Source organism: Theropithecus gelada, unplaced genomic scaffold, assembly GCF_003255815.1.
Source record: "Theropithecus gelada isolate Dixy unplaced genomic scaffold, Tgel_1.0 HiC_scaffold_263, whole genome shotgun sequence".
Classification (NCBI taxonomy): Eukaryota; Metazoa; Chordata; class Mammalia; order Primates; family Cercopithecidae; genus Theropithecus; species Theropithecus gelada.
Genome location: NW_020259101.1, coordinates 1 through 11,231, shown reverse-complemented (window position 1 = coordinate 11,231; position 11,231 = coordinate 1). Strand labels below are relative to the sequence as shown.

Below are 11,231 nucleotides of genomic sequence, written 5' to 3'. Positions count from 1 at the left end.
AACTTCTTGAACTAAATCTGAATTTTGATTTTAATCTGATAAACTTGGCCTACTAGTCTACTGAACTCATTTCCCCCATAGCTGATAAGGTCATTGTCCTGTCCACACTGGCCCCAGCAGGAGACTACTCACCTCAAGATCTCAAAAGCCTCCTACATGAGGCTAATAATATCCCTGAATCCTGCAATGGATTAACTCTCGACTCCACTGGGACCCAGGTCTGACCCCAGAGAGTCATCCAGAGAGTACCAGGGACCATCTTCGGAAAACAAGAGGCATTTGATCCCCACATTTATTGAATGAAAGCACTGTTGCTTTTCTTGTCTGAATATATAAAAGTAAATACTCAAGCAGATGGGAAACAGGACAGGATAGTAATGCCCTTATCATCATTAACAGTTTGGATCAAGAAGAGGCACTAAGCATACAGACTCACTTTGTGATGAAAGCCGGGAGAAAGAGGAGCATCAAAGGGATCTTGAGGGCAAAGACAGCCCCTTCCCCTCCCAATCACATGCTCACCTTCTCTCACTGCAGCTTCTGTCTCAGGCCTTCTCCCAGCAGAGCTATAAATCCAGGCTCACTCCTCACTCTCCACACATCCACACCTGCTCTCCCTCCTCCAGGTGACCCCAGCCATGAGGACCCTCGCCATCCTTGCTGCCATTCTCCTGGTGGCCCTGCAGGCCCAGGCTGAGTCACTCCAGGAAAGAGCTGATGAGGTTGCAACCCAGTAGCAGCCTGGGGAAGACGACCAGGACCTTGCTGTTTCTTTTGAAGAAAATAGACTCTCTACTCTTAGAGCCTCAGGTAGGAGACATCAATCTTGCAGATCTGCAAAATCTAGAACAAAAGGATGGGAGACAGGCTCTGGCGTCAAGTGTGGAAAAGTCTACCTCACTTGAGTGACTTTACTTAATCTTCCTGGACCTTGATTTTCTCATCTCTGAATTAATCAATGAGAACCGAAGACATCTAAAGATTTTCTTTCTTCTAAGACTTTTAGTTTCAAGATATTTCTGTGAAATTTGCTACTTTTAAGATAGAAAGAGCTATACTGACCAGGTATTTGTAAATCTGAATGGGTAGACTTAGTTATAGAGAGAATATTTTCCTTTGTCCATTGGTAAAGCTTTTAGAACCTAGAGAGGAACCTATGGGTGTGTTTCAGTGTAGGCTAAAGGGCTTGATTAAATCTTTCTACAATATATACTAAGATCCAAACATCATATTGTGTCTCATACATATACACAATTATTATTTGTCAATTAAAATAAGTACATAAGTAAAATGTTAAAAAAAAAAAAAAAAAAAAAAACAAAGGGGAGAGAGAATGAAGAATTTCAATTTGGAAGGTCTTCAAAGGCTCCTTGAGCACCAAAGTATTTGAGTCCATGACATGAGCGCGCTCAATGCAGCATCTCAGAAACGGATCCAGGTGCATTAGGGAGCCTTGTTAGGACATGGAGATCATACATGGAGGTCAAGATCAGGGGTATGGATTAAGCAGAATGAAGAGTAGGTAACCCTGAGGTTGAGAGGTATATTGTTTTACCAGGGAGCAGGTAATAAACATGTCCTGGATGGACTCAGATGGGGAAAGAACTATGATCTTGCATGACTAACACAGAGCTAGTACGATTTCTTGTCATTTACGACAAAGACATGAATTTTCTCCAACCTAACATGACTGATACAGTGTCTCTTGTTTAGACTATCTCAGTTAGTCTGGCTCTGCCTGTCCTTTTCCCCACCTCCCTCCCTGTGCCTGACCCTCTCTTCTTTCCAGAGGTTCTCAGGCGAGACGCACCTGCTATTGCCGAACCGGCCGTTGTTATACCCCTGAGTTCCACTCCGGGAAGTGCTTATTCAAGGGCCTCACCTACAAACTCTGCTGTCGCTGAGCTTCCTAGATAGAAAACAAAACAGTGCAAGATTCAATCCAAGGTCCTGAAAAAAGAAAAACATTTCACTCTGTGTACCTTGTATCTTTCTAAGATTTTCTCTCCAAAATAAAGTTCAAGCATTAAACTTAGTGTGTTTGACTTTTAAAATTTTCTTTTCTTTTTCCTTTTTTCCCCCCTTTTGCTTTTTTATATGGTGCTTTGTATGGTTCCTTTGTATAGAGAATTCTGATCTACATTCAGCTAACTAGTCTTTGCATTCCAATGATGCACAATTTGAGCATCATAGAGCAATAATGAAATAGCGAAAATGAATATAATTGGGTTTGTTGTTGTTGTTGTTGTTTGAGACAGTATCTCACTTAGCCACCCAAGGTGGAGTACAGTGGTGCAATCACAGCTCACTGCAGCCTTGACCTCCTGTGCTCAAATGATCCTCCCACCTCAGCCTCTTGAGTAGCTGGGACTACAAGCATGTGCCAGCACACCCTGCTAATGTTTTGTACTTTTTGGAGAGACAGGGTTTCACCGTGTTGCCCAGATTGGTCTTGAACTCCTGAGCTTAAGTGATCTGCCCTCCTCAGCCTCCCAAAGTGCTAGGATTACATGCTTGAGCCACCACGCCTGACAGGATATAAGTGTTAATTGGAATAGTTTGAAACTTAAAAGTTCAATGCATTCTTAATGATTCTCAAACAATAGAAGTTTACAATGAGAGGCAAAAAGTGGTTGTTGGCTCAAAGGAAAGATAGATCTGATGGGCTATGTTCACTTGTCCTTTAATTTTAAAAAGTGGGAAAGCATTGCTATAAATAATATTTGAAATTTTAAGCAGATGTGTTAAATACGTATGCTATACATTAAGCTTTATTTCACTCTGTTTTGGTACGTGATATATAACTGTATCAACAAGATAGAATAAAATAAAGTTTAACAAGGAAAAAGATAAAACTGTGCCAAAAACAGGAAAGACTGACAAGCATCAGTGATTCAATTAATAACCAGATAGAAGAAGAGCTCAGAAGCTGGTGACCATAAAAGATGAGGCCCAATAACCAATGAGACAAATGGTCCCTTACTGGTCCCCAAAAGGTTAATTAGACCAATGGAAAGAGTTGATCTCAACTCTCCATCCCTTCAAGCATATGAATTATATTAATTATAATAAAACTATACTCATTTTAATAAAATGCTAATGAGAAAACATATGTTAATATGTTTTTAATTATGCCAATGAACCAAGTCAATATATCATAATGATAAGACAATTGATCACACACTTACAGCTTGCAAAAACTTAAGAACAACGTATTGGTGAGAAAGGCAAGTTTCTAGAATTAAAATTTATATAAAAGACAGGGATTGAACAGTGCCATGACATGACAAAAAATAACCAAACAAACATTTTTATTACAACAACAACAAAAAGTCTCAGCCTGATAATAAATAACAAGTAGCCTGAGTTTACTTCATCTCAGACACATACAAAGCACTGTTTCCTGATCAAGGATCAGCTGCTTCACCCTAGACTTGCAACCTCGCTTAGTAATCTGGGGTCTCGGAAGATCAAGAAAATCATAGGAAGGAGTAAAATCAAAACAAACAAGAAAAGATATCAAATCCATAATATGGGCACTTCTATATCACTTTTGGTATAATGAATGAATAAGTTTGGGATCATCGTTCAGGAATATGTTTCTCTATTCTTGAAGGTGTTAGATGTGTCTAAAAACAACCAGGCATACTAAATGTATGACATCAATGTAGATGAAGGGAATTGAAATAATCACCTTTGTATCAGTATTTAATACTCAAGAACTGGTTTAAACTTAGTGTAAATAGTGATGAGAATTTTCTCTGTGCACAAGAGTCCTTCCAATACTAAAGAACCTATCAAGCTAGTGCAGGCTGCTGCTGCCTTTCCTCATCTGATGGTCCTTAGTGAGAGCTCTCCACTATACTGGGAGACAGGTGGTCGGGGCTGGTTCTCTGCCTCAGCAACCCTTCTGAGCAGGACTCTCTTCCACTCTTGCTGTCACACCTGGTCCTGGAACTAGAGGGTCAGCAAGAGAGGAGGGCGAGCCTTCTCATGCACCACCCAAGAGGCGAGGCTCTCTGGCAGCAGGAACCAGAACGGGCAGTGGAGAGACCTCAGATGCTGAATACAAGTACATCTTTTGGGAAGATAAGGTCACTCTACAAAGTCTGCGAACTTAGGCCAGGTTGGCGTGTAGGGTGAAAGGAAGGATGTTCCAGGTCTCACCTGGTTGCCTGAAAGTCACCGTGATGCTCCTCTATTTAACTGCTTTACTCACAGCCAAAAATGACTAGTTGTTTGGTCTCTGCCCTTTCTTTTTGATGTGTTTTGCTTTTTGTTTTTTGGGTGTTTTGTTTTGTTTTGTTTTGTTTTGTTTTGTTTTGTTTGAGATGGAGTCTTCCTCTGTCGCTCAGGCTGGAGTGCAGTGGCACGATCCTGGCTCACTGCAACCTCCACCTCCCAGGTTCAAGTGATTTTTCTGCCTCACCCTCCCGAGTAGCTAGCATTAGAGACAAGTGCCACTGTGCCCAGCTAATTTTTGTATTTTTTTTTTTTTGGAGGCGTAGTCTCGCTCTATCACCCAGGCTGGAGTGCAGTGGCCCGATCTCAGCTCACTGCAAGCTCCGCCTCCCGGGTTCATGTCATTCTCATGCCTCAGCCTCCCAAGTAGCTGGGACTACAGGCACCTGCCACCTCGCCCGGCTAGTTTTTTGTATTTTTTTTTTAGTAGAGACGGGGTTTCACCATGTTGGCCAGGCTGGTCTGGAACTCCTAACCTTGAATGAGCCCAGCACAGATCCCAGGGAGGACACAGGCATTCTGACAGACAAACGATCCCACCCTTCCCACCCTTCCCCTTGTTTAGATGGTGAGGGAAACACACAGAACTTCAGATTGTAAAGGCCAGGAGCCTCCCTTGGTTTCTAACCGCCACTGCTTCAAGTCCTGAGGTCCCTGAACTAATGTTCCATATTGTTCCAAATTGTGAGCTGGGCCACGCTGACTCCATCCAGAGGGCATCTGCATTTTACCCAGAAATACACCTGGCTCATTTCCCAGACCTGGGGTCTCTGCTAAAATTTCACTTTGTCACTGACATCTTTCCTGATTTTTCAATTTTAAATTGCAGTAACTTTCCTGAGCAATCTCCATCCTACTTGTTCTCTTTATTTTTAACTGTAGAATTGTAACAGTCTCACATTCTGTACACTTCACTTACTCTCTGTAACATTTCCCTCCCTACTCTAGAAGGGAAGTTGCACGTTTTGCTCATTATTGGACCACAGTGTTCAGATGACTGCCTAGCACATAGTAAGAGATCAAGAAATTAATTATGATAAAATTAATTATATTCAATATCACATGATATAAAATTAGATTATTATTACTAAACTGCATAGGAAAAAATGAAAACTACAGCAGCAATGCAGTCCATATATCAAGTTTCTGTGACAGCATGGGAAAAAAAGCCATTTAAAAACATTGAAGGCTGAAATATAGAAAATTACCCTTGGGAAAATGTGGCTTCCTGAAGCAATAGGAGTTTAGAAGAAAGAAATAGACTATTTTGGTTTTGAGTGCAAGAAAAGACTTCATGGTGAAACACAGAGGTATTTAAAACATGGGTAGATTAAAAGAAGGGGTAGAGTACAATGTTCGATAGAGAGAATAATATCAGGGCAAGAAATATGCAGGGTCAGGTCGACCTCCACTGAATTTAGAGGAATGGATGTTGCCAGAGAGAAGGATAGAGTAGAATTGAGGCTGATGTGCTGACAAGCATCCATCAATCCAAGGGAAAGGGTCAGATGAGGATGGAGCCTCCCTGTTCCTCTGTTGGATAAAGGCACACTGGGAGCACCGTATGAGACTTCTGCTACTGTAGTCTAGGGTGGGCAATGACTGCTGCAAACTCTAGGGACAGAGAAAGCAGGGAAAGGTGTGAGGGTCTCCCAACAACCAGGGCCACTTGCTCGGCCTCAAGTAACACCCAGAACTGTTCACTGAGATACATGAACATTCTACGTTCACTGATGATATACAAGAGATTTTCTACCTTGAACCACTCGTGTGCTGGAACAATGAGTAAAGAATAAGTCAGATGCCTCATCCCTATAAATGCAATTACCCAAGAGGGCAGCAGCCCTGTCTCTGTGGGAGGATAGGAGCCTTACTCCAACAAGCACAAATTAGTAAACACTGATGGCCCAATCACACTAGTCAACTTCCCTTCTAACGACCTCCAAAACTATCCTGCTAGCTCCCCTCAAGGCTTAAATTCTCCTGCCTTTGGTTTGAGGTAAGTTGAGTCCAAGGGCTCTTCCTATTACAGCGTTTTGACTCCTATTGCAACAGTCTTCAATAAACATTTTCTTGACATTTCTTGAAAGTCTTGCTGAAATTTTTCTTTTACAAGAAAGGTATAGAGTTGTTTTCTCTATATCTCTGTTTGTTCTGAACTCTGCTTACAAACAAAACCAGAAGGTTAGAGATGAGAAAAGTACTCATTTCCTTTTCTGAAGTTCTGTATTTCTTCCTTTGCCACGAAAAGCCAAATAACTCATAAAAATAAAAACTAAGGGAAAGAGTTCATTCTAATATTTCCTGGCAGATCACCCTCCCAATCTCTCAGTGCTTTGTCCTCCTGGATGACAGTGAGAGTGATCCTCCTTCCTCTTTGCCCCAGGCCTCCACCCATGGCCACCCACTGACTCCTGCCGCCACCTGGAATTCCTCCAGCTCTGAACATCAACTATGAAGGTCCCCATCCCTGACTCACCCGCTGTCCTTCCAGCCTCTCTCGTAGCCGTCCCTCCTTCCCTGCTGATCAGAATCAACAAGGCTCTTCTCCCCCGGGGCTGTGCATGGGAATCGCCAGGGAGCCTGAGGCCCAAGGTGCCCCCAGGACACCTGTCATCTGCTCCCATCTCCTGTCCTTGTGCACTGTACCGTCTTTGCCTCTCAGGTTCCCTGAGTTTGATATTTTTGATGTTTTTCAGACATCTTAGTGGGGTCTTGAATTCAAACGTCAAACCATGACAAGCTGAGTTAACATTTTGACTCTTATATCTTGGAATTGAGGGGGAATTCTGGCTTCAGGAAATGCTTGATTTAAGGACTCAAAGCATGAGTCACATTGTTGTCTTCCCATTTATTTCTCTTGGTCTTACTTTGGGCTCTCTCCGTAGTGACAGCCATGTGAATCATGGTCATCTCTCTGTGACCTTCGTAGCTGATCTCCTGGAGAAAATCCCTACTTCCTTCCCATTGTTCCAGCCAATGCCCAAGTCCCATGGCCGACTCTGAATCTGTCACCGAGGGCGGAGGTTGGCACCACACCTGGGTCCCATACTGCCCCTGCTCCCCAAGGAAGAATTTAAGCTAAGAACAGTTGACAGGGGATCGGTAAGTCACTGGAAAAGTAAGGGAGGACAGAGTGGGTCTGTGTCCAACAAAGAAATGGCTCCAGGCTGGGCGTGGTGGCTCATGCCTGTAATCTCAGCACTTTGGGAGGCCAAAGTGGGCGGATCACTTGAGGTCAGGAGTTTGAGACCAGCCTGGCCAACATAGTGAAACCCCATCTCTACTAAAAATACAAAATTTAGCCAAGCATGGTGGTGCATGCCTGTAATCCCAGCTACTCGGGAGGCTGAGGCAAGAGAATCGCTTGAACCTGGGAGGCAGAGGTTGTAATGAACCGAGATGGCGCCATTGCACTCCAGCCTGGGGGACACAGAGGGATTCCCTCTCAACAACAACCACCACGAAAAAAAGAAGAAGAAGAAGAATTCTGGAATCACCTGGGGAAGGATGGAGACAATGCCTGGGTGTGACCTCAGCACAGACTGAGACCCTGCTGGGGCTCTGGGCTGCCGAGTCCTGACCGCAGTCTATGGAGGAGGCAAGGATGGGAGCATGGCCACCAGGCAGACAGAGCAGCGTCCCAGCAGGTGGTTCCCAGTCCTGCAGCCAAGAAAGGGAAGGAAGGAGAGCACAAGACTGGGTTGGGGCAGAGAAGGCCACCCCTCCAGCGACAGCAGCCATCAGTGACTCTGAGCCAGCTGGAGGGTCTCTGTTCTCCCTGAGCTCCCCAAATCGCTCTGGGTGCTGCATGTAAAACCACCACCTGGGCCAGGCCACACATCTGCGGCAGGGCTGCTGCACCCGCTCTCCCTCTTCCTGGACAGTGCCCAGGTTTCTGCAGGACACACTCATGACTCCTCCAGCACTGTTGTAAAGATTCTGGGCATCAGTTGGTCCTCAGTGGGCTGACAAAGTCCCCTTGCAGTTAAAAACCAAATCCTCACCACTAGTGTGCCAGCCACTTTGCGGCAGGCCCTCCATGTACTGGGACCTCGTGTCTTTGGAGACAGCTATACCCCACTTGTCCATTCTCCTGAGGCCCACCAATATCATCACTCAGAAGCCCTTCGCATCCATTGGGGCCACAGCAGGATACAGTCTGTAGCTGGCCCAGCAGGTGATCTCTCCAGGCCATGCCTGGGTCCCAGGTTCTGAGTTTCACGGGGAGGCCCTCACTACCGCCCATCACAACTCTCAGAGCCTCTGGACAAAGCACACTAGTCCTGGCTATGGGCTTCTGCACGTGTTGTCTTCCAGGGAAGGTAACTCCTTATGCCCTGGGTGGAGCAGGTGTTTTCTTTTCGTGGCATTTCTTCGCTTTCTCCTTTAGAACCACACCTATCATTGATTTAGATGGAGGCTCCCCCCTCAGGGTATCACAACACTGGGGTGGGTTAAGGGAGTCTCATTTAGTTCATCATCTCCAAGCCACCAGCCTCCTCAAGCAGCACGGTGGTCTCCTAAAGTCATGGTTATTAATGTCTCTGGATGTGCTACGGACACCCAAGGCACCAAGGTCTTTCCAAGGGCTATCACTTTTTTAATTCTCAACCCGATGGCCACCATCGCCTCATCACAGTTGGGCTAGACCCACTGTGCTGCCCACCTTGGTGATCACAGAAGAGTTAGCTTCTTTTTCTCTTAGAGATAACATCATTTACATGTTCTCCAATAATGAGACCTCCCCACACCATCACAGGACATCCACCATCTCAACATCAAACATTTACTGAACAACAGATTGTGGATGGATAGTAAACTATGATCTTCTGAGGACTGATGCCCCAGGTCCACTGGCACCCAGCAGGGCCATGAGGCTTTTGCTAGACCCCACCTCTCCATTTGACAGGCAACTTCTGGCAAAAGCTCCCGTTTTTACCGGGTTTAAAGGTTAGCTAATATTTCCCACTTATTCCTCCTGGCAGGAAGTAGGGATTATTGCTCCAGAACCCACTGAGGGTGCAGTCAGAGGCAGTAAATGAGGAGAAGAAGCCTTCAAATTAGAGACAACAACTACATCAGGCAAAGACCATATGGAAGCGCCATCACCAAACGTGGCCATGGGGGAGAAAGGCTCCAAGGAAAAGTGGGTGTGAGCTGACCCCATAATCTGTGTCAATATGGAAGCACTGGGAAGAAGCCCTGAGTGACAAGATGTCAGTGTTCTCCATGATTGGCCTTGTGTGGTATCTCATGTATACATGGCTTGTGGGGTAGCTGTTAAACTCAGGCCTTGCAGCCTAGAGAGCTGCTGGGAACAGGACAGCCCTATTCAGAATTTGTACCCCAGGCTGGAAAACTGGGAATTCCAGTTTGGATGGTCTCGATCTCTTGACCTCATGATCCACCCGCCTCACCCTCCCAAAGTGTTGGGATTACAGGTGTGAGCCACCGTGCCCGGCCAGCATCGTTCTCAATGTAACCAAGAACTATGGCATTTTATTCATAATAAAGACGTGCTAAAATTATGTGAACTACATGAGCTCCTCCAACCCCAAGTCAAAATCTTAGAATCCATGCTAGGCTTTTACTCACATCTCTTCATTCTGCTACTGATGGTCACCTAATGAAGTGACAAAGTAAACTGTTATTTACACAGTATAGAATATTAGCACTCACACCTGCTACAGAGAGCTCACCACCATTATACATTATACATCTCCAATAAGTCCTGCCCTTGGGTCTTAGATCTAAACAAGACTAAGACAGGAACAAGCTCAGCCCTCTGCCTAGGCAGCCATGAGCAGGTGGTGAGCATGTGAACACTGAACTCGAATTGGAAAGACCTCAGAGGCCATTTAAAATGACACACTGCATGGCTGACACATGTGTGCCAAGAACAGAGCTAAGAACTTCAACGCCCTTACCCTTTTTATTCCTCAGACAATCCTGTGAGGTAGGTGCTATTGTTATATAATAACTGTTACCCTTATTCCTCTTTAGAAAATGTGGAAACAGGCACAGAGAAGTTATGCCACTTGCTCAGTATCTCAGAGTCAGCACATGGGGGACATAGGAAGTCCCCACAGCTGTGCTCTTGCAATCGGTGTCCAGCAGCCTCTGAACAAGTGAGGAAGGTTCATCCAATAGTGCAAAACTGGGCTGTAGGTGCCCACAAGGAGGAGCCAGAGGTGCTCATGGTCATAAAGGCCCCTATCTCTCCATCTCCCATCTGCTTGCCTGTTACCAGCAATAAATATGGTCATGTCTGAGCATCATTTGTCCCCTGGAATATCCTGGAATACAACCTCTATTATACAACCAGATTCTGTTGCTATCTTATTTTCTTCAAGGCCAATTCACTTGCACCCTACTTTCTTAACACAGTTAAGTTAATTCCTATGTTAAATAATTAACTCATCCATCAGGGGAGTCCATGTCTTCTAAGAGTGAATGTCCATATTATGGGTGGAAATCCTCTTTTTGTCCTGGCCCTGAGTGACCTGGACAAGGAGACCTTTCTACCCTGAGGTCCAGCTCCTCAGGGTAGAAGGTGCAGCATCGACATCTCTATGAAAATGACCAGGACAATAGAAACAAAAAGGTAAGAAAAACAAGTAAAGAAAAAAATAAGGCAAAGAAAAGGGGGGACTATATGGCCCAAATACATTGAGTTTACTGTGAAAACTCATTTTTAGACAGAGAGAAGATAAAGCACAAGGTAAAGAGACTGAATTGTTCATTTCCAGGTTTTCAAGTGGAATCTTGCCCTGATCTGGGTCTCAATTAACAAAGCACAAGTACAGCTGACCCTGTAGCAGGTGTCACTGAGGATACAGGTCCCAGAGTGATGGCCAGTGGCAACATGTGGGTCTGCAACTGCAGGTGCCCCTCACCTGGTGACCTTGAGGAAGATGGAGCAGCATATTGGGCACAGTACTGGGTTTCGGGGTACAGGAAATCAGATCAGAGCAGCCCAGAGGAGG

At 44.9% G+C, this 11,231-nt stretch overlaps 1 pseudogene across 1 annotated transcript; it reads left to right on the top strand.

Annotated features, from left to right (window-relative positions):
* The first annotated feature begins 638 nt into the window (after window positions 1-638).
* On the top strand, window positions 639-2,045 carry LOC112617583 (annotated as a pseudogene). Its single transcript, XR_003117929.1, has 2 exons — window positions 639-810; window positions 1,792-2,045. The product of XR_003117929.1 is annotated as a defensin-5-like (transcript).
* The last annotated feature ends 9,186 nt before the right edge of the window (window positions 2,046-11,231 follow it).